General features: G+C 54.7%; 2 long non-coding RNA genes across 3 annotated transcripts; both read right to left on the bottom strand.

The window, feature by feature from the left end:
- Nucleotides 1-1,852: 1,852 nt before the first annotated feature.
- Nucleotides 1,853-4,246, bottom strand: LOC135310931 (uncharacterized). The gene is made up of 3 exons (XR_010370872.1): nt 4,126-4,246; nt 2,505-2,734; nt 1,853-2,304 (listed from the first exon to the last, which is right to left on the bottom strand). It is a non-coding gene; the product is annotated as an uncharacterized LOC135310931 (long non-coding RNA).
- A 14,103-nt stretch (nt 4,247-18,349) lies between these two features.
- LOC135310933 (uncharacterized) lies at nt 18,350-24,747 on the bottom strand. 2 transcript variants are annotated; one of them, XR_010370878.1, is made up of 3 exons: nt 24,680-24,747; nt 19,304-19,363; nt 18,350-18,479 (listed from the first exon to the last, which is right to left on the bottom strand). It is a non-coding gene; the product is annotated as an uncharacterized LOC135310933 (long non-coding RNA). The 2 variants fall into 2 exon arrangements; XR_010370877.1 differs by lacking the exon at nt 18,350-18,479 and having other exon boundaries at nt 19,299-19,363.
- Nucleotides 24,748-25,804: the final 1,057 nt, after the last annotated feature.

Here is a 25,804-nt window from a genome sequence, read left to right as displayed (position 1 = left end):
GGGGAAAAAAAGTCATGCAGGGGGGCCATCTCAGGGGACAGCGTCTGGGAGGGCACAGACGCACGCAGAGGGAGGGCGGGGGAGGAGGCGGACACTGCCGGACAGGGGCATGTCTGGGCAGACACGCCATGGGGAACATGCATGGGGATGACTGACACCAGGGGGGTCCCCCCAGGATAATCCACAATGGGCAACTCACCTGGGCTCACCTGCAGCAGATGATCCGCTCCAGATAACCGACCCACTCCGGAGAATCCATTCCGGATAAGCCCCAGCAATGCCCCTCAAACTGCTGCTGTTTCACCCCAAATTTTCCCCAATTTGGGGTTTTTGGGGCGGTCGTTTGGTGGTGGTGATTTCTGTTTGGATGGCTTGGCTTTTTTTGTTGTTGGGGGTTTTGGGGGTTTTACCTTATGGAAAAGCAAAAAAAGCCAAAGGAACAAAGTTGGGATTGCTTTTCCAAACGGTTCACTTCTGGGTCTCTTTGGCCCTTTCCACAACAAAGAAATCGGTGATTTTTGCTCCTGGTTTTGTGCATGAGAATGGTTAGTGGGGTTCCAACCCATCCAACCCCCCACCGCTTTTTTTCCCCCCCCCTTCCTTTCCAGCTGCACAAACCCAGCAGGAGTGGGCTTTCCCAGGAGCCCCCAATTGTTTTCTTTCCCCCAAACCTGTTTGGGTGTTTTGCCTGTTTGGGGTTTTTCACCCCCCATTGCAGACCCAGACTTGGGGGCTTTGGGGTGTTTGTCTGCCCTGGCAGCAGCTCCCAGGCGGCCTGCGCAGCCCCAGAGGGGGAAGTCCCCATCTGGGGGAATCGGCCCCAAATCGGGATGGGAGAAGGAGAACGGGAAAGGGGCAGCATTTGAAAGCGCTTTTGTGTCTTCAGTTGATTGGGGGGTGGGGGTGGGGTGTGTGTCCAATTTTTAAATCCTCTCTATAAACATCTCTGTCAACATGGTTTCTTTGCATTTTAAAACCTTATATAGCATAGACATTTGCACTTGTGTGTCTACTTACACATCCTTACAGAGTACATCTATATTTTATATATACTATCTATTTTACATTTACATACAACACCTGTTTAGACTTAGCTATTAAATTTACACTTACACCTACTTAGGCTATTTACACTTACACAGCATATCTATTTACACGTACCTGTTCAGACTTCCATATTAACACGTATATAAACCACCTATTTAGGCTAGCTATCTGCTTACTTACCCTTTGACACTTCAATCTTTTTCGACTTCTCTATTTAGACATCTACTTACAGTTATACCTAGGCTTATTTCACTCTATATAACCTCTATTTAGATTACACATCTGCTTAGACTATGTAACACACACTAAGCGTAGATGCTCGCTCTAGTCAGACTTTCTTCTGCTTTGAATTCCTTCATCTATCCTTTTTCTTCATTTTAAACTCCTTTATTTTTTAATTTAGATATTTAGACAGTCGAGTTACTTTTGTGGTTTAAAACCCTGTATCTCAATGTAGAATTTTTGTATCCTGAAATCCGTTATATAATATAGGAGAGAGAAGTTCTTATTTTAAAATCCCTTTATACATCTATCAATTAATATGACATGTCAATATATATAAAATAAGAGGTTTTTGTAATAGCCCCCCTCAATTTTCAGGCATTTTGGGGCTGCAACCCCCCTTTTTGGGGGGGAACCCCTACATGACGCCCCCACTCACCTGTTCCTCTGACGCATTATCAGCTCCCCCAGTGACACCGGGGCGCCCCGCATGACATCATCACACCGCCCCCCCCCCCCCCCCCCCCCCAATTTTATTCACCCCCAAGAAGGGCACTAAACAAGGGAATCTACTCCAACCTGCAGCTCATTACTTTAATAGTGCCATTTACAAAGGTACACACACACACACACACCCCACCCCCCAGAAAAGGGGGAGCTCTGCTAAAATCTAAAAGGTGGGGCAGCCCCCCAAACAGCTGCAGCCCCCCCAGCCCCTGTCCGCAGGCTAGCGGCCGCCCCACGGCGGAGCGGGAGCGTGCCAGAGGACGGTGTCACGTCTCTCTCGGGCTCTGCTCGGCCATGCTCCCGCGCTGGGACGGGCTCCCCGGGGCGACAAACAGCCCCGGCCCCTGGGGGCCCCGACTCTCCCCACCAGGCAGCCCTCGCGGCCGCACCTGCGGGGCACCCGCTGGAGACAGAGCCGGGAGCCCCCAGGCAGAGGGACGGCCCCTTACCTTCACCACGCTTAACGACCGGCAGGCAAACCCGGGCCGGGGGGCATCTCTTGAGCATCACGAGACACTGAGAAGACATCTGAAAAACAGAAATCCCAAACTATATTTCAGCACGTGAATAAAATAGCACAGAAGAAAATGGAGGAACTCAGTCAGCACAAGGGATAGGAAGGAAATTGAGCCGCAGCAAGATTCTGGGCAAACGGGTCATGTCAAAACACAACACCTCCTTTAAAAGCTAGAGGGACTGGAACACTTGAAAACGGTATTAAGACTAACCGATACCATTTTGAACAGATTCTTCGCGTAACACTGAACGCTCTGGCTGGTGCTGGAAAACGTCTCATCCCTTCCTTACGGCACCGCTGCGGGGAGATAACCCCGTGAGGCTGCGGGGCAAAGTTGTACCGTAACCTCCGCTTACAGATCCGCCGCAGCAGCTACAGCCCTCGCCCTGCCGCCGCACGTCTTGCTGCCTGGCTCCATGAAGCCTGAAGCGAAGCGTCAAACTTGAAAGAGTAACGTAAAAAATTAAGAATAAATCTCAGTAATGCACTTTGTGCTGAGAAGGCGGGCGCGTGTTTACGCACATCCAATATGAGCGTCTAGGCTCTGAAAGCTTTCCATTTTCCTTCTGCGTTCATTTAACTCACACAGCCGTTCACACCCGCCATAAGATTATCTATCTCCAAAATACACAGCAGCAACGTGACTGGGGGGTTTTGGCGTGTTATGGAGTCGGGAGGGACGTCCGCCCAGCTGCCCCGCCCGAGAGATGCTGCTGAACTGCCAGGGAAACGCGCATCCAAAGCGAGACTGAAATAAAATACTTAAGAGCGCTCCCTCAAAATACCGGCAGGAAAAAACCGCCCCCACCCCAACATTCAGTCGCCCCTCGTTAAATATTTACAACAAATACCTACCTGCTTAATTACACCTAACAAATCGTACGCTACATCTGCTCGGCAGTTACAGCTGAAACAGCGCAAGTCACGTCGTAAATCAGACGCTGTTAGCTTTTTTTAAACTTTCATTTATGACAGAAGAATCGGTGAGTTAAGAGATCCCCGATACGGTTTTAATTCTTTTGGGGAAAAAAAATACCACAACAAAAACCCACGCAAATCAAATCCCCAGTGTTGCAATACATGGGGCTACCAAGAAGGACCGGCAGATATGCTAATGCGTTTGGCTGTACCGAAGCATGCAGGGGAACCGTATTTTTATGGGATCTCGACTGTTACAACTGAGAACCCAAGCACTACCAATGCCATCAACATTTGGAGTATGTGCTGTGCTTGGATCTCCGCAAGGACCATTGATTTTTTCATCTTAGAAAAAAAAGCAGTACTTCGCAAGTCTTGTGCTGATGAGTTCTACTGACAAAGACATTGTCTCTAAGATGTACTCTGATGGCAAGTTCATAGAATGCAACCTCACTGAATAAGAAATATCTCAATTTTTCAAGATCTCTTCCTAACAAAAGTCACACTGTGGGGCTTTCAGATGGGCCAGATTATGAATCCTTTCACAACAAGAAACACACCAGCTAACCAGGATATTCTCGCAGTGGCCAGGTGCCTCTTCATCACGTGAAAAAAAAAAACAACAAAAAAAACACCCCAAAAAACACCAGAGCCAGCAATAAGTATCACACGGGTCAACACAGCTCTCTTCCAGAGCACCCCCCTCATCAAAAGGAACATGCCCATCGGCTCACCTGCTCTGCACAGGTTCCAGCATCACACCCCGCTTCCGTCATCGCTTGTGGCACCAAATGTATCAACACACAGTAAACTACCGTTACGCTCGTGAGAAATCACCGCCCCGTGACTTCCTCATTACTACCCAGCTCGCTTCTAATGCTCATACGCCGTTCCAAAGACGGCCCACGTGTTACCTACAAAACTGAAGAGCTCGACGACGGACCACAGCATTCTCTGGTCTCAGATGCTGGCCGCTGCCCCACCTTCTCAGACCTCTCATAGGCACGCGGCAGCACCGCTCCGAGCCTGCCAGCGGCACCTGCAAAAAGCCAAGCGAAAAGGCACCTCCCGAGATGCTGCCCGATGCCACAGCCTGCCCGCACCGATCCCCGTCTCGCACCCCTTTCCCTCGACAGCCTCCCTCCCAGCCTACGCCACTTCCAGGTGCCGTGTCCAGCTCGCCCGCCGTCCGTAACACCCAAACAACACGCATTGCTTATAACTTCCCCAGCAACACAACACCTCAGAAAAGAGCTGCTACTTCAGCCCACCAATCACCACTCGCCTTGCTCGACTTGCCTCCTTTGCTCATTGCTACGCTACTTCAAACCCAAACCAAAAGACAAACGCAAGGAGCAACGGAGTCATAGAGCCATCGGTCACATCTTCCCTCTATATACACCACGCACCACCTCACCCGCTTACATCGGTCCCCTCAGTTCCCCTCCGTCGCCCTGCACGACTCGTCCCTCGGCATCTCCAAAACCAATACCAAACAAGTCGCCTGGTTGCACAGCAGTACCTTAACGGTTCCTGAAGACCGACTATAACCTGCCATCAAAACAAACATATGACTTCAAACATGAAGCCCTACGCACGTACAAGCTTGAACACCCTGCAGAGGTAATCTGCTCAGCTGAACTCTAGCCGCCTCTCCCAGACAGCTACGGTCACGGCCTCCGAGCCCACAAAATGTCACGGTGATTACGGTCCTCGCCCGCTGAGGAGGGCCACTCAATCCGAGATGACGGTACAACCTTTCCCCCAACAGCCTTGGCACAGCAACAGATGAACCCTAACCTCTCCTCGCTGTGCCACCTACCCGACTCTACAGGGCCAGCAAGGCGGTCCGAGACAAACTCAAACGCACACACCAACGCTATGAGAAACGCTACAAACTGCGCGCCTCCGAGACGAGAGAACGCTCTCGGCAAACAGAGAGACAACTGGACGGAAGAGCTCGTCCAGCAACAAGACCTGCGGAACCCTGACAGTGACGCAAGGAGGCCCTAACGCGATCCAAAAAGATTAGAAGAGCGTCAGGGCCCGTGACAAGAAGTTCCTCTCAAAACTGAGAGGGAGGAGGCACAAGAAGCCCAGCTACAAGACCTAAGACTGTAAGGATGCAGGAAAGAAATCACGCTCCCTGAAAATGGACAGCAACAGAGCAGAGCTGTTCATGCATCTGGGAACGACGCCGCAGACAACTGCCCAGAAACTCCTCAAACACCAGAGTGACCCACACTTTAAACTGTAACGCAAAAAATGAGGCACCCGATGGGCGCCGGCCCCACAATTAGAACCTTGCCAGCCCCTAGGGATAGCGCTGTGCTCCTGAGAGCAAAGAGAACAAAGTCACCAGCCCCATGAGCCTCCTCACTGCGACCCAGCTCACCTGAAATGCTCCTCAAATAGCCTTCAGTCGCATCTTCCCTTTAATCCTGCACACGGACCCGCCGCCTTAGTGTGCTCTACTCAGCTCTGCTCTATCACCCTGCACAGCTCCATCTTCATCCTCTGCAAGAACAGCATGATAGAACAAGTCACCTGGACGCACAGCAACAGCTTAACCATTCCACAGGTCTTGCTTCCACGTAGGAATACCATCTAGAGCCCAACTACTGCATGCCATTAAAGGAAATACCTTCAATCAAATGTTAAGCCCCACGCACGTACAAGCTTGAACAGCTGAGAGATGCCCTCTGCTCAGCTAGCACTCTAGCTGCCTCTCCCAGACGGCTACGGTCATCCCCTCGGCACCCACAAAACGCCCCGGAAATTACCGTCCTCGCCCGCTGCCAACGGCCACTCGCTCCAACGAGGGTTGTACGGGCGTTGCCAAAACAGTCTACGCACATTAACGTTAACCATATACTCTTATTGCTGTTCTTTCCCCCGCTCTACCATTGCTACACCCCCAGGCGGAGGAGCAGCTCTGACACAGGCATCGACGTGCACGGACCGACACTGCTCACAAATACTACAAGCGACGTGATCGCGGCACCTCAGAAAATTCTCACCGAGACCACGGACTTCCGGCCCAGAGATGCCACCGGGCGAGAAGATCTGCAGGGCAGCGAGGAAGCAGCTATAGCATCCGCGGAGATGTCACGTACCATCATCACCTGCGAAAAAACCATATACCCACAACTAGGACGACGCACGAGCGACGAGCCGCTCTTAAAGACCTCAGAACGTTCAGGTGCAGGGAACAGGTCCCAGAAAAGGGCCCTGCGTATTCAGACTGCTCTTCAGCAGCAGTACTGAGGCCGCCTTAATCACCGCCGCAAAAAGATGACCTTCTATAAAGGTCTAATATTTAAGACACAAGACAAATCTATGCAGTAGACTTAAAATGCGAGAAAGGAAGCTCTCGGTTACCATTATGCCGATGAGCCAGGGCTTGCAAAACCCTCAATATTGCTACCTAGGTGCCTGCTCAGCACGGAGAACAGACACATCGAGACCCGAGTACAGTAAGGAACAAAGACAGACTACAAAATCCACACAACAGCACAAGCACAGGCAGGAACTCCCCTGCCTGGCAGATGCTTCTGTTTTGCAGAAAGGACAACACAACCTCTCTCGGCCCAAACGTGTCCGGTCTCTGAACGGTCCCCTCCACTGATTTGACAACCCCTGCCTGCCCCCCCTGCGCTTCCCGCAACCGACCGGCCACCTGCACAAAGACCGCATCGGCCCCTCAGCTTCGCTTCCAAATCCGGGGGCTCAAAAGCCATCCTTTAAAAAGGCCACACAGGCTACGTAGGATGGGGCTGCGGTCACACGGACACTCTTCATCTCCAAACGTGCGGTGCCATCACTCAGCGTCGCACCACTCAACGCCGGCCACTTCCGCAACGACAGCCTCCTCGGAAGCGCCGTGAACTTCCGCTCGCCCACGCTCTAATGAGGCTGGATGTCGTGGCCGCCGCCACCTACGGCGCCTAGAGAACCAGAGAGACAAGGTGACCGCTGCGCCTGGAAGCGGCCGCCCGCTCACAAACAATTCCACACCTCAAAAATAACCGCTGCTACAGTTTCCTGTTCATCGCTCACCTTGCCCGACGAGCTCGGGGCAGACATCCCGCTTTGCATGTAGTTTTGTGAGTCCCTTCGTTAACTAGTCACATAGGTGCTCGCACTGCACGACCCCTCCGTTGTCACGTGCTGACCTACCTTCTCACAATGCTCTGTTCGCCCCCTCCCTCCCGTGTCCGGCTCCCTGCCGTGCATCTCCACCAACAGCCACATTCCAGACTCATCCTTTCCCCTACCATGCCAACACGGCTCCCTCACCTCCCGATCCGTGCCTCCCGGGTCAGTGGCCGCGTCAGGCGCCTGCTCACGTACTCGGTCCGTCCCCGATGGCTGGGAACTGTCACCTTCAATGCCGGGCCCACTTCTGGGGAAATACGGAGAGGCACACAGATATTAGACACTGCTTTCCAAAAGCAAGAGCTCACCACGCAAAACAAACTAACAAATCGTTTTGACTGACTTGTTTGGCAACACAGAGACCCCAAAGGCAGAAATCCCAGACGAGTGACCGCACAGCCCGCCCCGTCACAGCACACGACGCCATCTGCTCGCCTTTGCTGCCACGCCTCGCTCGACTGTCCTGCTTAACCCTAGACCTATGACTTAAAGTGCAAGAAAAAGTCAAACCACGCAACACACAAAAATTACACCGATAGGGCAAACACCAAAAGCAGTACGGGAAGCAAACGGGCGTGGCTGGTGTAGTGACACACTCTCCCTTTGTAGGTAACTCACTCCTGAGCGACTCCGTGAACAGCCGCGTGGAGAACCTCTCGGCAGACAGCACGCTCGAGCGGCCGCGCTGACACATACGGGGAAGGAGACTGGGCTACCGGAGGCTGCTTGCACACAGAACGCGACCATTAGCTAACACTTGAACACCCCTTTCCCAACCATCCCCCGGTACCAAGACTTCAAAAACCCCTCCTCTCCTCCTGAACTGTCAGGGAAGGAACCTCACTCCTTCCCGACAGCTCCCGCCCTGTATTTGCACCCCTAAAGCCCCTCTGTCAGCCGCTCCTCGGGAGCTGCCCTTCCCACCTCTGCCCCGCGCTCTGCGAGCACCTCCCACCTTCCGGCTTCCCGCAGACTCCGTGCTCTCTACAGGCCCACAAAATAACAGAAGCCCCGATGCTTATAATCTACGAGGGACCTGCCGCAAGCTGCAAAGGTTCTCGGGACAACGTGGTACTCTGCGGGCGATCGGGAAAGGCGACGAGCAGTTCCGTACCCCGACACACACTATGCGTTACGTCCCTGCTGCTTTCTGAAGGAAGGCTAGAGCTCCACATACAGACGCGTACAACACGCTCACCCTAACCCCTACCGCAGCATCTCAGCATCAGTCCTATTGAGAGATAACGTCAACAACTTGCACAACACACAGGCAAAACTGGTGGGAAAAATATACGCCTCTACCCTCGGCCAAGTCATAAAATTCCTGCAAAACCAACCAAACAAAAAACCTACCACACACAAAAACAAAACACCAAAAAAACCCCAGACAAAACCATAACACCCCCACAAAACCAAACAATCCAAAACACACTATTAGACCATCTTGCTACCCCTGAACATCCAACACAAACTTACTGACCCGAGGAAAAACAAAAGCTCGTACAAGTATACTTCCTAATATATATCTGCTGCTCAACTTTGACTGCTCTCTTACCTCAGCCAGAAACCTCCCCCTCTCTAAATGTCAAAACACACCTACCCAAAGAGCTTAGACAGCTCAAAACCTGCAACCAACTCAAGGAACAGTACCAGAGAAGCCCAGGAGCAGAATGAGCCTCCCGAAGAAAGGCTGGGGCTCATCTACGCCAGCAGAATGGCAAAGCAGAATGAAATCTTTTAAGAGCCCCTTCTCAAAAATTATCTCTGGTTATAAAGTAAATCATTTACTGTAAAACCATCAACCATTCGGAGTCACCTCAACGCTCTCTCTCGCTCAGTCCCTTAACAGAACTGAATCAGTCTCAAAGGACAAAAAACATGAAAAGAAACGTGGAAATATACAAGCGTATCGGGAACGGTACGAAGCAGCTAAATTAACACCTCAGTAGCTGGGACAAAACTAAATTGTAAAGGACAACAAAAAACCACCCCAGGAGACGCATCGATAAAAACAGAGGAAGGCTCTCTCTACTCACAGAAGCTCACGGAGAGACCTGAGCCAACGGTACACAGCTTTGGGGTAGCCGATACCGAAAAGAAACATACTCGAGACAGAAAACAGACTGCTGTGGAGCACAAAGGTGGCTTTGGCAAAGGTTCTGCCAGGACAAGAGTCACAGTTACAGGGAACGGACAGCGGCCGGCAGGGGAAACGCCGTCGGCGTGGCGGGGCCAGCGCGGGAAATGCCGCCCTCAGCTAACGCTGCGCTATCAAGCCTTAAGTGAAAACTGCAGAGTAGTTACAGGAGACGGGCATAAGACGGATGCTGAATATCACTTGATGGTCACAAAATCTCATGGGGATGGGCACCACGTAGCCTCGTGGACACCCCTTAGACCCAAACGCTTAACGAGAGACGCTTCTTGCCAAAATACAAGCTCGACGAGGAAAAGCCAACGGGGATGTGGGGGCAACTACCAAAATCTCAGTATGTGAGCAGGCGTTACTTAAGATGGTGCAGTGGTTCTGCCGGGTCCGTCCAACCTGAGCAACGGGTTCTAACGCCTGTCCAGCAGCGTCCATGATCTCTCTCATGGCCTCCCACATCATAGACACCTCCCCTGCCTGGGACCGCGTTTTCCATGTCCCACCCCTCCCCATCCCCGCAATGAAAATCAAACACAACAAATAAGTACTCCACTTCATCTTCTTGGCCTCCAAAAGAAGCTTCCTTCCACTGCTGAGCATCGACACCGACATCCTCATGCTGTTCCTCAAAAGCAGGCTGGCCCTCGGGTGCCCGTACTGCCAAAGGAAGAGAAAATGATTATGCTCTTATGATGAGCTCCATCATCCTCTCCTTCAGGAAATCAAATCCCGATCGCTACATACCAGAAGTTTGTGCAGGAGATGGCCGAGGCCAGCCCCATAAATGAAGCACTCTGTGACCCTGCTCTCTCTTTTGGCCACAGCACCCGCCACCGGGGAGCCCCAAACCCCTTGTGACTCCCAAGGAAAACCAGATAAAACTAGTTCAAAACAACTGGCAGGTGAGAGGTGACCGACAAACACGTATAGCCCACCTCAAACCAGCCAGAGAGCTGACTACCTCCCCCACTAAACTCTCATCTTCGACAAATACACCAAACAGAACAATGTTTACGCTGAACAGAACAAAACCCTTACCCTCTGACACTCTGAAAAGGATTTGTGCACCCACAAAATATATATATATTCATGCTATCGACCGACGGACCACACTTCCTCAGGGTCAGCCCTGCAAAGACAGGAGGACGCCCGATGCTCTCTCCATAAATATAAAATAAAAAACTGAGCCAGAGCCAGGCAGAGAGAGGCGGAGAAAGAACAAGTAGCCACAGGCTACAGGACAGAGAGAGGGAGGACCAAAAAGACGGGGAGGCAGGGAGCCACTCAGAGCGAGATGGAGAAAGAAGGGGCGGGGGGACGCAAAAAAAAAAACCTAAAAATAATTTTGCAGCAGGTAAGGAAAGAGAGGGGGCCAGGGGGGAGAGACAGGGAGGGCCCAGGACGCACAAGAGAGGCAACGGGGCCCCAGTGGCCCAGGACTCACCGCGACTCTCGCTCTCCTACAGGGAAGGAGGAATTAAAGATCAGGCACTGGGAGGCAGACAGAGACACATGAAGAAACAAGTAGGAAAAAAAAAAAAAAAAAACACACAACGGCAATGGGCTACAAAGACAGACAGAGAGGGAAGAAATAAAACATAGCAGCAAGGAGCTGGACAGAGAGAGATGAGGACAAACAAATAGCACGGGTCTACGTGACAGAGAACGTGGAATTAGAACACAGAGAGGGGGAGCCGGACAGAGAGAGAGGCCGAGAGAAAAATCTAGACGGGCTACGGCGGGCAGAGGCAGGAATTAAAACCTAGGGACAGGGAGCTGGACAGAGGGAGACGGAGATCACAGGGAACAGCGGCGGGTGCAGGAAGAACAGGAATTCAAGAATAGGGAAAGGGAGCTGGACAGAGAAGAACTCAGGCAGGCAAGTAACAGTAGCAGGGTACAGAGCAGAGCAGACGAACTAAAAAGCGCGGCGGGAGCATTGAGGCAGACAGAGAGAGATTAAGAAAAAAGTCACGGGCTACGTGGCAAAGCAGGAGGAACTCAGAAACGGGGATGGCAACCAAGGGAGAGTGAGCTGGTGAAGGATAACGGGTATTCAAAGTGAGGGACGGGGAGCTGGGAAAAGCGAGGCAGAGAAAAACAGAATCACAGAGAGAATCACACAAAGCCAAAAAAGAAGAAACTGAACAACAGGAACAGGTGTAACCAAAGCGATGAAATCAACCAACCAGAGACGGTGTTCCATTACGGGAACACGGAGCGTACGAATCAGCGCATCTGTCGATCTGCATTTTAGTCCCTAGGCGATCGTTAATGTCAGCAGAACAACAGACAACGTGCTTCTGTCAGAAAAGGATGACAAAACGCGGTTTCGTGTAGCGCACTGAGAAAACTAGCCAAGACTGCCAAGATTAAGAGCCAAGAAGGTAAAAGGCAATTCTGGCAGGGGGAGATCGCGACCACCGACTCACGGACCACCACCGAGCCTGCGCAGTGATTTACATACGGAACGAGCCAGTTTGTACCGATCAGTAGACAGGACGATAATGAATATGTATGAATACGTAAAATTTTGATCTACAAATTCTACGGGAAAGGTGTGTGAGGTACGCACGCCAGGAGGAGCGATCCCCCGTGCATCTGGCGCCGTGAATAAAGAACGCCTGCTCTTTAATACTAGATTGGTGTTGAATAGATATTTCCGATTTTACCGTGTTTTTTGGTAACAGTTTTGGCACCCCAGATGGGAACCTGCTTTTGAATCTCGACGGATCCGCAGGACCGTGGGACCTGCAGCCAGCCCCAAGGAATTCTTGGGGAGAGCTTCCGATCCCCAGGCCAGAGAATTCTGAGAAAGATCCCCTGGACTGAAGTAAACAAGGCATTCGTTTACGAAGAAACTTAGGTAGAATAATATGTGGCGTTAGCTTCCCACATAGGATAGGATAGTGGGTTTGAGTCCCACAGGCCTGCCCGTAAGGCGCGGCAAAAGCCACGCAGGGTTGGGGCCAAGAGGTACCTCGGTTGGTAAGTCTCTGCTAGGCGAAAGCCTGTGGAGCGGGACCCGAGGGTAGGGGGGTCTTCAACAGGGGGTTGAAGTCTCCAGGGATATCTAGCAGGGGGCTACAGATCCCAGTGAGACCTCTAACGGGGGTTGGAGTCCCTCTGACTACTATTTGTGATAGTGCACTATCACAACTGCTAGTCGACTGGGAGATGGGAGCATTTCTGAGTAAGAAACCTATCCCACAGAGAACACCTTTGGGATGTACTTTGAAGCACTGGAAAGACATCGGGGGTGATGACCCACTAACTCGGAAACCATTAATTGAATATTGCAATCATTGGTGCCCAACGTATCAATTGGAAGGTGGGCACGAATGGCCAGAACAGGAGACATTGCAATATCATACCATCTTGCAATTAATGTTGTTTTGTAAAAAGGGAAGGCAAATGGGAAGAAGTGGCATATGTTGATTTGTTCTTTACACTGTGGAATCATCCAGCGTGGCAGAAACAGCGTGAGATATGTCCACAGGATTCTACGGCAATGTTTCTGAAAAGAGGAAAATGTGGTGAGAACTTGAAGTGTTGCTCTACTTGTGATACTGGATACTTCACTTGATGGAACTGACAAGAAAATAGTATTGAATACAGCCAGAAGGCAGGTGCAGGGAGCACATGCTAACAGGAATTTACAGAGAACAACGAATAAGAATTTTCCATCTACAAATCCCGAGTGGGACCCTAATCAGCCAGGACCCAGGGGAATGTTGACTAGATGTCAGAGACAGATTTTATTTGGAGTAAGACATGCAATGCCAAAAGCCATAAATTTTGACCCATTTATTAAGTGAGACAAGAATTAAAGGAGTCCCCCCCTTCAGCCTTTATGGAAAGACTGAAGGTGACCACCAGAAAATATACTCATTTGAACCCAGAAAAAAACAGAAAAAGCAATTCAGTTGGTCTCTATATTCATAAGACAATCAGCCCCAGATTGGGGGGGGTGGGGGGGGGGGAGTAAAAAAACCTTCAGAAACTAGAAGAACCTGAATCCAGAGATCTGGGTAAAATGCTTGAAGTAGCTTGGCATGAAGGAGACCAGAGGAATCAACCCTAGCTGAACACCTGGTTACACTGAAGCTAGGGAATGAAGAAATAGAATTTTTGGTAGATACGGGAGCCACTTCTTTGGTATTGAATACACGTAAAGAGAAAGTTGATCATAAACCAGTAGGTGTTGTTAGTGCGACAGGGCAAAGAAAAATTAGCCTTTCTTAGAGCCATTAAAGTTTAAATTGGAGAAGCAATGGGCAACTCACCAGTTTCTGTATATGCCTGAATGTCCACTGCCTCTGTTATGATGAGATCTATTAAGTAAATTAGATGCTCAAGTAACTTTTAAAGATGGAGAGATTAAATTACTAATACCAGAACAGAATCAAAAGCCACAGAGGCGAGAGCGTTTATGTTACAGGATTCCTCCAGGGAGGAACAGGTTCCCGAAGAAGTGGAAAACGTAGTAATTCCTTTGGTTTGAGCGAGCGGAGCTCCGGAGCAACCTAAGCGGGCAGAGCCGGTAAAAGTAACCTTAAAGCCTGGAGCCAAGCCGGTAAGGCAAAAACAATACCGTATTAAGCGAGAGGCTCGAAAAGGATTAGAGAAGTTAATTATAAATTTTTTTCAGAATATGAGCTCTTAATAGAATGTGAATCAGAATATAGTACTCCTGTGCCGCCAGTAAAGAAATCTAGAGGCAAAGAGTATTAGCTGGTTCACGATTTAAGGGCTATATCTCAGGTGGTCCAAGATCTACATCCGGTAGTAGCTAATCCATACACTTTACTGACCTCTTTTAAAGGAGGAGCATAAATGGTTTACTGTACTAGATTTGAAGGATGCCTTCTTTTGCATACCTCCAGGCATAAAAAGTCAAAGCCTATTTGCTTTGGAATGGGAAAGCCCCACCACAGAATGAAAGACACAGCTAACATGGACCGTACTTCCACAAGGATTTAAAATTAGTCCTACGATATTTGGGACTCAGCTGGCAAGAAAAAAAATTAGAAATATAGAAATGTCTAGAAAAAACAGAACCCAGGGAGAGGCATATTGTTACAGAATGCAGACGACATTCTGATAGTGGCAGAAAGTAAAGAATAATGTTTTGAAATTTTTAAATTTTCTGGGCCAAGGAAGATGCGGAGTTTCCAGAAACAAAACCCAAATAGGAGAAGCAACAGCCATTTATTTAGGATTCGAAATATCTCAAAGACAAAGACAATTAGAAAGTGAAAAGAAAGAAACTATTTGTCAAATTCCCGAACCTTGCGGCCCGAAGGAACTGAGAGCTTTTCTGAAAATAGTGAAATAGCGTCAGCTCTGGATTCTGAACTACAGACTGTATGTAAAACCATTATATGAGGCACTGAAAGAATCAAAGGATAAATATTTAACCTGGACGCCCGGATGCCAAACGGCATTCAAAGAACTGAAAAGAGCCTCAGTGATGGCCCCTGCATTAGGCCTACCCGATTTCGCTAAACCTTTTGAGCTGTTTGTCCACGAAAGACAACATTTAGCCCTTGGAGTGCTGACACAGCGACTGGGAACCTGGAAGAGACCCGTGGGCTACTTCTCCAAACAACTCGACCACGTGAGTAAAAGATGGCCTGGATGTTTACGGGCAGTGGCAACAGCAGCGCTGCCGATCCAGGAAGCCCCAAAGTTAACAATGGGACAAAAGATGACAGTATGTGTCCCGCACATAGCGGTGACTGTTTTAGAACAAAAGGGGGGTCGTTGGCTATCCCTTAGCAGAATGTTGAAATATCAAGTTGTTCTGTTAGAACAAGACCATGTGGAATCGAAGACTACTGCTATACTGAATCCTGCTATGTTTTTAACAACAGAAAACCTTACGGACAATTTCGAACACGATCGCTTGCTAACTATTGAACAAGTCTATTCCAGCAGACCAGGCCTGAGACACAAACCTCTGGGAAAATCCTGATCTGGAGTTGTTTACAGATGGAAGCAGCTCTGGGCGAGAAGAGAATGGCCGGATATGCTGTCGTTATCACCGCCGAGGGAATGGAGTCAGGGGCGCTGCCTGCGAACACCTCAGCACAGAAAGCAGTATTGGTAGCGTTGAAGCGAGCTCTGCGAAAGGCAGAAGGACGAAGGATAAATATCTAGACTGATTCCAAACATGCATTTGGTGTGATCCACGATCATGGAGCTACTGGGAAGGAAAAAGGACTGCCATCAGCCCAAGAATCATTGATACAGCATAAAGAAGACATTCTCCAACTTCCGGAAGACGTGCAGAAACCAAAAGAAGTGGCGGTAAAGCGTTGCAAAGCTCATCGATTCGGCCAGACGGCTGTAAACATAAGCAAACGATTGACAGATAAAGCTGCAAAGAGGACTGCAGAGCAAGGTATCCTTGCACTAGTACCAGTAAAACAGATCGGAATTCCAAAGTTGAAACCGAGATTATTATAATAAATTGGATGAGCAATTAGCAGAACAATTGGAAGCATCACAAAACACAGAGAGATGGTAGGTAACACCAGAAAAACAAGTAATAATAATAACAACCCCACAAGTTATGACAGAACTTGCAAAAGAAAAGCATGAGCAAACACATTAGGGTGTAGATGCTACGGTTTTGAGTTTAAAAGCATCTGTAGCGTGTGTAGGCATGACAAGAACAGTTAAACCCATGGTAGCTAAGTGTCCAATCTGTCCTAGAAATAATCCCCTGAACCAAAGGAAACCACCTTTAGGAGTAACAAAACAAAAAATTCTCCCGGAAATTATTAGCAAATTAAGTTCTCTGAGTTACCCAGACAAAATAGATATAGCAGTATTTGTTAGTGATGATGGACAAATTTTCTAGTTGGCCAGAAGCTTTCTCGTGCTGCACCAACAAAGCTAGAGTAGTAGTTAAAATGTTGCTGAAAGAAATAATACCAAGATTTAGAGTGCCAACAGGAATGTCCTCTGGGAGAGGACCACATTTTTTTGCAGAGGTAGTTCAACAAATTAATAAAATTTTGGGTATAAAATGGAACCTGCATATGCCCTAGAGACCACAATCAAGTGAAAACTTTGAGAAGATGAACCAAACACTGAACTGACATAGTGGAATATTATTGATCTAGGATGGAAGTATTGAGAAAATGATTATTTCAAAACTTCCAAAGGGGGGAAATGTAACCAAAGCGATGAAATCAACCAACCAGAGACGGTGTTCCATTACGGGAACACGGAGCGTACGAATCAGCGCATCTGTCGATCTGCATTTTAGTCCCTAGGCGATCGTTAATGTCAGCAGAACAACAGACAACGTGCTTCTGTCAGAAAAGGATGACAAAACGCGGTTTCGTGTAGCACACTGAGAAAACTAGCCAAGACTGCCAAGATTAAGAGCCAAGAAGGTAAAAGGCAATTCTGGCAGGGGGAGATTGCGACCACCGACTCACGGACCACCACCGAGCCTGCGCAGTGATTTACATACGGAACGAGCCAGTTTGTACCGATCAGTAGACAGGACGATAATGAATATGTACGAATACGTAAAATTTTGATCTACAAATTCTACGGGAAAGGTGTGTGAGGTACGCACGCCAGGAGAAGCGATCCCCCGTGCATCTGGCGCCGTGAATAAAGAACGCCTGCTCTTTAATACTAAATCGGCGTTGAGGAGTTGTTTCCGATTTTACCGCGTTTTTCGGTAACACACGGAGTCAGACCAAGAGGGCCAGAGAAAGACAAAATACCGACAGGCTACAGAACAGAGCAGGAGGAATAAAAAAATAAAAACGGAGCCAGAGCCAGGCAGAGAGAGGCGGAGAAAGAACAAGTAGCCACAGGCTACAGGACAGAGAGAGGGAGGCCTGAAAAGACGGGGAGGCAGGGAGCCACTCAGAGCGAGATGGAGAAAGAAGGGGCGGGGGGGCGCCAAAAAAAAAAAAAAAAAATTTTGCAGCAGGTAAGGAAAGAGAGGGGGCCGGGGGGAGAGACAGGGAGGGCCCAGGACGCACAAGAGAGGCAACGGGGCCCCAGTGGCCCAGGACTCACCGCGACTCTCGCTCTCAGCGCTGCTGGCACAATTTAGCCGTTCAGATGCTTCTTTCCCCTCCTCTCCGCCCTGCCTCTTCTGCAGCTCCAGACTCTAGGCCGTCCTCCACCTAAAGAGGATACACGGGTGTCTTACCGCTCTTACGAGATGAGGCTTCCTAGGCACGTAGCGTAGCCTAGCTCGCTCGTGACGGAGCTGGGGGCAGGAGCACGGGGCAAGGGGGGCCAGGGGAGGCTGAGGGGGAGCTCTGGTGAGCTGGGGAGTCGGCTATCTTCTGCACCCTGGGCAGGGGGAAAAGGTCATCCTCCTCCTCCTCCTTTCCCTCTTCCCTTCTATCAGCTCCTGGGTAACTCCTGGGGCTGCCCTCACCCGCTCGCCTTTAGCATACCAGAAGCCTGCCTCGGCAGGTCGTTTGAAGCTTCCCATCCCACCAGCCCCAGTAGTGCAGGCACACAAGGAGACACCCCTGCACCCACCAAAGGGGCTCGCTCACCTCGCCGGCAGCCCTAGGCCTCACCCGACACAGGGAATCGTGTCCGACACACCACCACGCTGCAGCAGGAGCGGAGGAGGCCTTTCCTTACCAGGAAGCAGCAACGAGCACGGCGGCATCACCTCGCAGGCACCGCAGCATCGCAGGGCTGTCACCTGCGGAGAGAGCAATGGGGATCACAGGGACGCCACCGCGCGTGCGCGGCTCCCGGGCTCAGTACCCAACTCTGGTCGCTGGGCAGCAGCATTATCTGAATTACTCTTCTCGATTAATACCATCCAGAAACCGTAACTTGGCTGCATCCACAGAGCTTCTATTCCTCTGCACCTTTCCCCCTCGCAGCCCCGGCAGCACCGTTCATTGCCTCTGCACCAAACAGCAAAGCGTCTCGAGCATTTCAGTCCTTTCCTCTCGACTGCTTAAAAAAATCTGGTGCTTGCTACTGTCCATGCCACTGCCCCCCCCGCCCATGCCTGAGGGAGGAGAAGCAGCACAGCAAACCTGGGGAACAAGGTTGGGTCCCCCACCCCCGCAGAATAAGCCCCAGGAACTGCTTGTAGGCATGTGGCATCAGGGTTGTGATAGGGTTTTGTTTTGGTTTTCTTTTTTTTCCCCTGCCTTCTTTACATAATGTATTAATTGGGGTTGCTTTTCCAAACTACTGAGTTCTGTGGGGACTTTTTGTGCTTTTACCCTACAAAAAATGGTCATTTTCACTTTCGGTTTTGTGCATGAGAATGGTTGGTGGGTGCTTTTAGGTGGTTGTTCCTTCCCCACCACCACCCTTTTTTTCCTTTCCAGCTGCACAAATCCAGCTGGAGTTGGCTTTCCCAGAAGCCCCAAGTTGTTTTCTTTCCACCAGAATTCTTCCTGTATTTTCACCCCCCATTGCAGACCCAGAGTCAGGGGGTTTGAGGTATTTTTGTGCCCAGGCAGCAGCTCCCAGGCTGCATAAGCAGCCCCACAGGGGGAAGTCCCCGTTTGAGGGAATCGGCCCCAAATTGGGATGGGAAAGTGAAGACAAGGGAAAAAAAAATCCTGAATAACCTGAAAAAGAACACCTACTCCAGCCCACCAAGCACCCGTCACCTTGCCTGACTCACCTCCAGGGCCCAGATCACGCTCGGCTCATCACTTAGTGCCCTCGGATCACAAAAAAAAAAAAAAAAGAGTAAAACCCATAATGGAGCCCTATAGCCATCAGTCACATCTTCCCTCCAGTACTACACACAGACTCACCTTCTTACAGCGCTCCCCTGGGCTCTCCTCCGTTGCCCTGCACGACTCATCCATCTGCACCTGGAAAAACAGTGTTACTGAACAAGTCACCTGGAGGCACAGCAACAGCTTAACCATTCCACAGCTCTTGCGCCCCCGTAGGAATACCATCTAGAGCCCAACTACAGCCTGCCGTTAAAGGAAATGCGTTAAATCAAACGTTAAGCCCTCGCACGTACAAGCCGGAACAGCAAACCCACGGCACGCTCGCGCACCCAGGGCGCAGCCCGACGGAGGTCCACGGGCACCTCGCCGGTCTGATGCGGAGCCGCCCAGCATCCCTGAGAGCACAGCTGCAGGCGCAACAGCAGTTTCACCTACACCCATCTCAGCGCGCAGCGCTTCTGAAGCTTTAAGCTGAAAGCCCTACCTTGACCCTTGGCCACACTAGAAGCGAGCCGTGGCTAGGACTCCACAGAAACACAGCAACACAAATTGCACACCCACAGCGGCGACAGCCTTGCAGCTATTTAGACCAGGAACAACAGAGAAAAGTAAAACAGCTTCATCACCCGCACAGGAAAAGCAGCAGACGGAGACAAAGGGTCAGCATTCACAGCCCTTACAGAACACAGGCGTTCTCTCTCCTTCCACTCCTAAACCCATCCCCACTTAGGTCTAAATATCGCAGCCCTGCTGGGGCAATATCGAGAGCGGGGAACAAGAGCCCTGCCGCCCGCCGTTTGTGCGGCAGGACACAAAAACAGAGGGACATGTTTTGCCACACACAACCCTGAATCTCCTGAAAATTTATGTTTACCAAAAATAGCCATTTGGAACATATTCCCAAAAACATTCGGCAATGAAACGCTTACGTGCTTGACACCCGCACATTTTTGGGGAACTTGCTATTTGCTTCCTGGTTTTGCTGGTCTTCCCTCAGAAGTTCTACCTGCAGCCAAGTTATTCCCACCCGCCCGACCGGTTCAACCATTCACCTTCCTGGTATTACCAGCACATTGACACAGGCGAGGAACTTAACTGCTCTTCTAAAACTATCCAAATGACAATCACAGCCCTGAAAGAGGAGTGGAAGAGAAGAAAAGGAGAGATCAGGCAGCAAAGATGCCCTGCAGGCTGCTGCCAGCCAACACTGCACTCTTTTGTTAAAGCCACCCCACCCCCCCAAACGCAAAAAAAAAGCCCCATGACTTTGTGGAGTGCGGTTTTTTTTTCTTTTCCGCAGTCCTTCTGGAGCTCATCCCTGTCTCAGCATCTTGTCTTGTCAGAGCATGACGATGCAGATGATCTGTATCCCGACGACATCTGCATGGGATGAATACATTTTCAGAAATAGACCAGATCTGTGAGACTCCTGTCACCTTTGTGGTTTTAATAATCATAACTCAATTTTGTCGACTGACACACTTGTGAGAACTAACTTTGAAACTTAGCCTCTCCTTGGGGAAAAAAACGTGTTAGACACCAAATGAAACTGATTCAGAGCTCCGAACCACGATGGAGCCGATAGAGCTGCTGTGACTTAGTTTGTATGATTAATTAATTGGTTAATAACTATCCTAAGCAGCACAGAAAGAAGAGCTGGACCCAAAGAGGGTGTGCTGTGCTGGATCCAAAAAGCACCCTTCCTCCAGAGACCCACCTCAGGTGGCGAGTTCGCTCTGGTGCATGCCGGCCTCCCGAACTTCGGGGTCCGATGTGACCGGACCCCCACCTCCGGGGAGGGTCCGCGTACCCTGCCCAACCCCTGCTTTCCCCTGCAGCCCCCAGTGCCCCCACCCCACCCCAACCCCCCAGCCTGCACAAGCAGCCAAACCGGCTTCTGCTTTTGGCCCCCAAACCAGCTCACTTTGGGACCGTTTCTGAGCCAAAAAGCCCAGCTGCTGAGCCTGTTCTCAAGTCCCAAAAATGCAGCACTCGACCTCTGCTCCTCAGCCCCAAACCACACGACTTAGTCCCCTCGGTCAGGCCCTCAAAACGCACGACTCGATCTGTTTCAGGGCCCCGGCGTCAGCCACAGGAGCCTGCTCTCACGGCCCAGGAACAGAAGAGCTGCGCTCTCCCCGCTCAGGGACCAAACCAGCTGAGCCTGGCTGCGTCCCGGCCCCCTCCGCAGTCCCCACGGGCAACGCTCAGGGCCGCGGAGAGCGCAGCCACCCCGCAGCCCCGCACCCCCACGGCCCACGCGGGCACTGTCGGGGAGGCCTCGGGAACTGAACTGCGCGGGCCCGGCCCCGCACCCCGGCGGGGCAGCCCAGCGCCGGCCCGGCAGCGCTTTCCTCCTGCTCTCGCAGGCCTCGTTTCCCCGGCACCGCCGGGCCCGCACCCCAACCCCACAGGGGGCCGGGCCCAGCCCGCCTCCAGCAAACCGCGGCGGCAGCAGCCGGGGTCCCTGCCTGCCTCGCGGCCAAGGGGGGACCCGCCCGGCACCGCAGGGGCCCCCGCCGGGGTCGCCGCCGCCGCCCGACCCCGACGAGGAGCAGCCGAGAGCCGGGTGGGGCTGCCCCTACTTCCCCACGGCCGGGCACGGGCTCGGCCCCAAAACCCAACCACCGACCCACGACAGCGCTCGGCCCGGGGCCGCTGCTGCCCGCAACCCCCCCCCCCCGGGGACTCCGCGGACCGGGAGACCCCACAGCCGAAACCCGCCGACCCACAGCGCGCCCAGCCACGCACGCGGCTCCTCACCTGCCCCCCGGCGCGGCTCCGGCTGCCCCACGGCCCGGCACGGAGCCGAACCCGGCCACCGGACCATCCGCCGCCCCCCCGGACGCTCCGGGCCGGTTCTCGTCCCTTTTCGCTCCGACGCCTCGAGCCGAGCCGGCCCCGCTCCTCCGAGCTACCGGCGGTGCCCGCTCTGCTGCTCGGGGCCGGGCCCTGTTCTCGCCCGGACGCGAGAAGCCGCCCCGGGGTCTCCTCGGTGCGTCCAGCCCCGTGCCGTGCCGGAGCGGGGAGAGCCGGGTACGAGCGCGGAGCCCTGGGGCAGGGGTTGCCCCAGTGCCGCCGACGGTGTGGGGGTGTGTGTCGTCGTCCCCCGCCCCACGCGGGGGGCGCACACACGGTACACCCGCGGGCAGGGGCATCCCCGGGGAGCCGTGCGGCCGGGCTGCGCCGTAGGAGGGGAAGGTGATGTTGGTTTCCCATTTTCCCCGCAGCCTGATCCTCCCCCCTCCCCCGTACTGAGTTGCCCCCCCCGCCCACCCCTTCCCGCGCGTTACAGCCCGCGAAAAAGCTTTTAACAACCCCATCGACAACACTCCCTTTATCCCTCTTCCAGCAGCAGCAGCAGCGAGAGATTAAGCCAACTGCAGCAGAGAGGAGGAAGGCAAGGAGAGCCTTTTCAAGCAAGGGCAGGACAAAAATGCACGGCGTGGACAGGCACAGGAGAGGCTGCGTTATCTGGAAAGCACAACACCTACCCAAGGGCAGAAAATAAGGAACGAATCGTTTGCAAGGAGCTGCAGCAGACAGGTCACCTTTTTCTTTATTGCTCTCCTGCCCTTTGTTATCCAAAGCGATAGGCTTCACCACCGGGCAGAAAATAGCTGCCTAGATTTACACGGACAACCAGAAACAATCAAGCCACCCAGGAAAAAGTTCACAGCAGAGGTATAACACATCAGCAGCTAAAACATTTGTTACGCAGGCACAACCAGGCACTAAACAAAGGCTTTCCAACATTGGAGATCTAGAACAGGTAGACATTAGCACAGAAGCGCAAGGGCTCCGTCACCCTGCGCAAATCTCCCCGTGCCTACACACGCACACGTTCAGAAGTTTTTTATCAGAAAACGCCTGACTGAGCCATTTGCCACAGTCACGAGACTCACGACATGACACACGAGGTGGGCCCAGAGTTTTAAGGCAAAAATACCTCCCCCGCCCCCCACCCGAGATCTTTCAGGCTCCAGACCTGCCATCTCCCCGCACCAAACCTCCCCGCCAAAGGGTTTCAGGTGGCCCAAAACACAGTACACAGAAAATAAACGGGGAAAGCCCTACATTGTGCAAAAGCGAACGATGCCCGACCAGGGCTTCTCTGCGGGGCCCGGGCTCGGCACGGAGCCCCCCCCCGGCACGAGCACGGGCCCGGGCCGGTCACGGAGCCCCCCCCCGGCACGAGCACGGGCCCGGGCCGGTCACGGAGCCCCCCCCCGCCCGGCCCCGGGCCCGGCACGGAGGAGCCAGCCCCCCCCTCCCCCGCCCGGCCCCGGGCCCGGCACGGAGGAGCCAGCCCCCCCCTCCCCCGCCCGGCCCCGGGCCCGGCACGGAGGAGCCAGCCCCCCCCCTCCCCCGCCCGGCCCCGGGCCCGGCACGGAGGAGCCAGCCCCCCCCTCCCCCGCCCGGCCCCGGGCCCGGCACGGAGGAGCCAGCCCCCCCCTCCCCCGCCCGGCCCCGGGCCCGGCACGGAGGAGCCAGCCCCCCCCTCCCCCGCCCGGCCCCGGGCCCGGCACGGAGGAGCCAGCCCCCCCCTCCCCCGCCCGGCCCCGGGCCCGGCACGGAGGAGCCAGCCCCCCCTCCCCCGCCCGGCCCCGGGCCCGGCACGGAGGAGCCAGCCCCCCCCTCCCCCGCCCGGCCCCGGGCCCGGCACGGAGGAGCCAGCCCCCCCCTCCCCCGCCCGGCCCCGGGCCCGGCACGGAGGAGCCAGCCCCCCCCTCCCCCGCCCGGCCCCGGGCCCGGCACGGAGGAGCCAGCCCCCCCCTCCCCCGCCCGGCCCCGGGCCCGGCACGGAGGAGCCAGCCCCCCCCTCCCCCGCCCGGCCCCGGGCCCGGCACGGAGGAGCCAGCCCCCCCCTCCCCCGCCCGGCCCCGGGCCCGGCACGGAGGAGCCAGCCCCCCCCTCCCCCGCCCGGCCCCGGGCCCGGCACGGAGGAGCAAGCCCCCCCCTCCCCCGCCCGGCCCCGGGCCCGGCACGGAGGAGCCAGCCCCCCCCTCCCCCGCCCGGCCCCGGGCCCGGCACGGAGGAGCCAGCCCCCCCCTCCCCCGCCCGGCCCCGGGCCCGGCACGGAGGAGCCAGCCCCCCCCTCCCCCGCCCGGCCCCGGGCCCGGCACGGAGGAGCCAGCCCCCCCCTCCCCCGCCCGGCCCCGGGCCCGGCACGGAGGAGCCAGCCCCCCCCTCACCCGCCCGGCCCCGGGCCCGGCACGGAGGAGCCAGCCCCCCCCTCACCCGCCCGGCCCCGGGCCCGGCGCGACGGAGGCGTCCCCCGCCCCGCCCGGCCCCGGGCCCGGCGCGACGGAGCTCCTCCCGCCCGGCACCGAGCCCGGCCCAGGCCCGGCGCGACGGAGCCCCCCCCGCCCGGCCCAGGGTCGGGCCCGCACGGAGCCCCCCCCACCCCCGGCCCACAAGGAGCCCCCACCGCTGCCCGAACTCACCCACCAGCGCTCTCCGGCCCCCGGCTACGGCCGCGCTGCTCTCTCAGGCGGCTGCCGCAGACGAGGATCGGGAGCCGCCAGGCCTCCAGGAGTCCCGAGGGGATGCCGGCCACCGCAGGGGATGGCTGCCTGCGGCCGGACTGCCGCGGCGCTCCCCGCCCAGCTCCGAGCAGTCTCCGCCGGCCACGGGCTTCCCACGCCGGGCCGCAGAGGGGCCCCGGCACCGCAAAGAGACCCCTCGCGACCCGGCCGCCCCACGCACCTCTCCCACCTCCGCTCCGCCGCGCACGCGCCACCGGAAGCCCGGGCCCCGCGGGGCGGCCCTTAGAGGGCGGCCGGAAGGACCGGCCCCCACCGGCCCCGCCCCCGCGCCGGACCGCCCCCGCGCCCAGCCGGTGAGCGCCAGCGCCCCCTGCTGGCCGGGCCGCGCTCAGCTCGCGAGGGCGCCGAGGGCCGGGCGGGGCGGGACGCGCCGGCTCGGGGCCGGCTCCTTTCGGGGCGAGCGGGCGAGCGAGAGACCCCTGCGGGCCCCGGTCACGGCCGGGCAGAGCCGCGCGCCCTCCGGGAGCGGCTGAACGGGGCTGCCGCTCGTGACACGTACCGAGCCGTCCGCGACGGGAGCGAGCAGAGGAGGAAGGGGCCGGCGGCCGCGGGGCCCTGCCCGCAGGCACGGGGGGGGGGTGCGGGCTGGGGCCCGTGGGGCCGCCCTGCTGGGCCGCTGCCCTGCGCCGCACCGCGCTGGGGGCTGGGGCCCGACCGGCGCCGGGGGACCGGGGGCAGCCACGAGCAGGGGGCCTGAGCTTAGCCACGGCCTGCAAAACACCCCGCAGCGTGAGACGCTGCGAGGCCAAGGTGGTCCTTGGCAATGGGGGCGCCTGGGCTCGGCCTCCGCCGTACCCGTCCTGGGTCTGCGTGGCGTTCCAGGGGAACGGTGTTCTCCTTGTGCGGAAGGTGGGCTGGCCGTTCGGCCGTGCCCCGGCCGTTACCGATACTGCCAGAGGCGCTCGCACGCTCTGGCCCGTTACTGCTGCGGTACCGCGCCGTAGCCGAAAGAAGAGGTGTTGTGTTTTCTCACAGAAAAGCCTCCTACGGTCAGTGGAAGAAATAACCTCCTTCCGTGGCACTGACT

Source organism: Phalacrocorax carbo, unplaced genomic scaffold (genome assembly GCF_963921805.1).
Source record: "Phalacrocorax carbo unplaced genomic scaffold, bPhaCar2.1 SCAFFOLD_91, whole genome shotgun sequence".
Taxonomy (NCBI): domain Eukaryota; kingdom Metazoa; phylum Chordata; class Aves; order Suliformes; family Phalacrocoracidae; genus Phalacrocorax; species Phalacrocorax carbo.
This window is presented reverse-complemented; position numbering and strand designations above follow the sequence as displayed.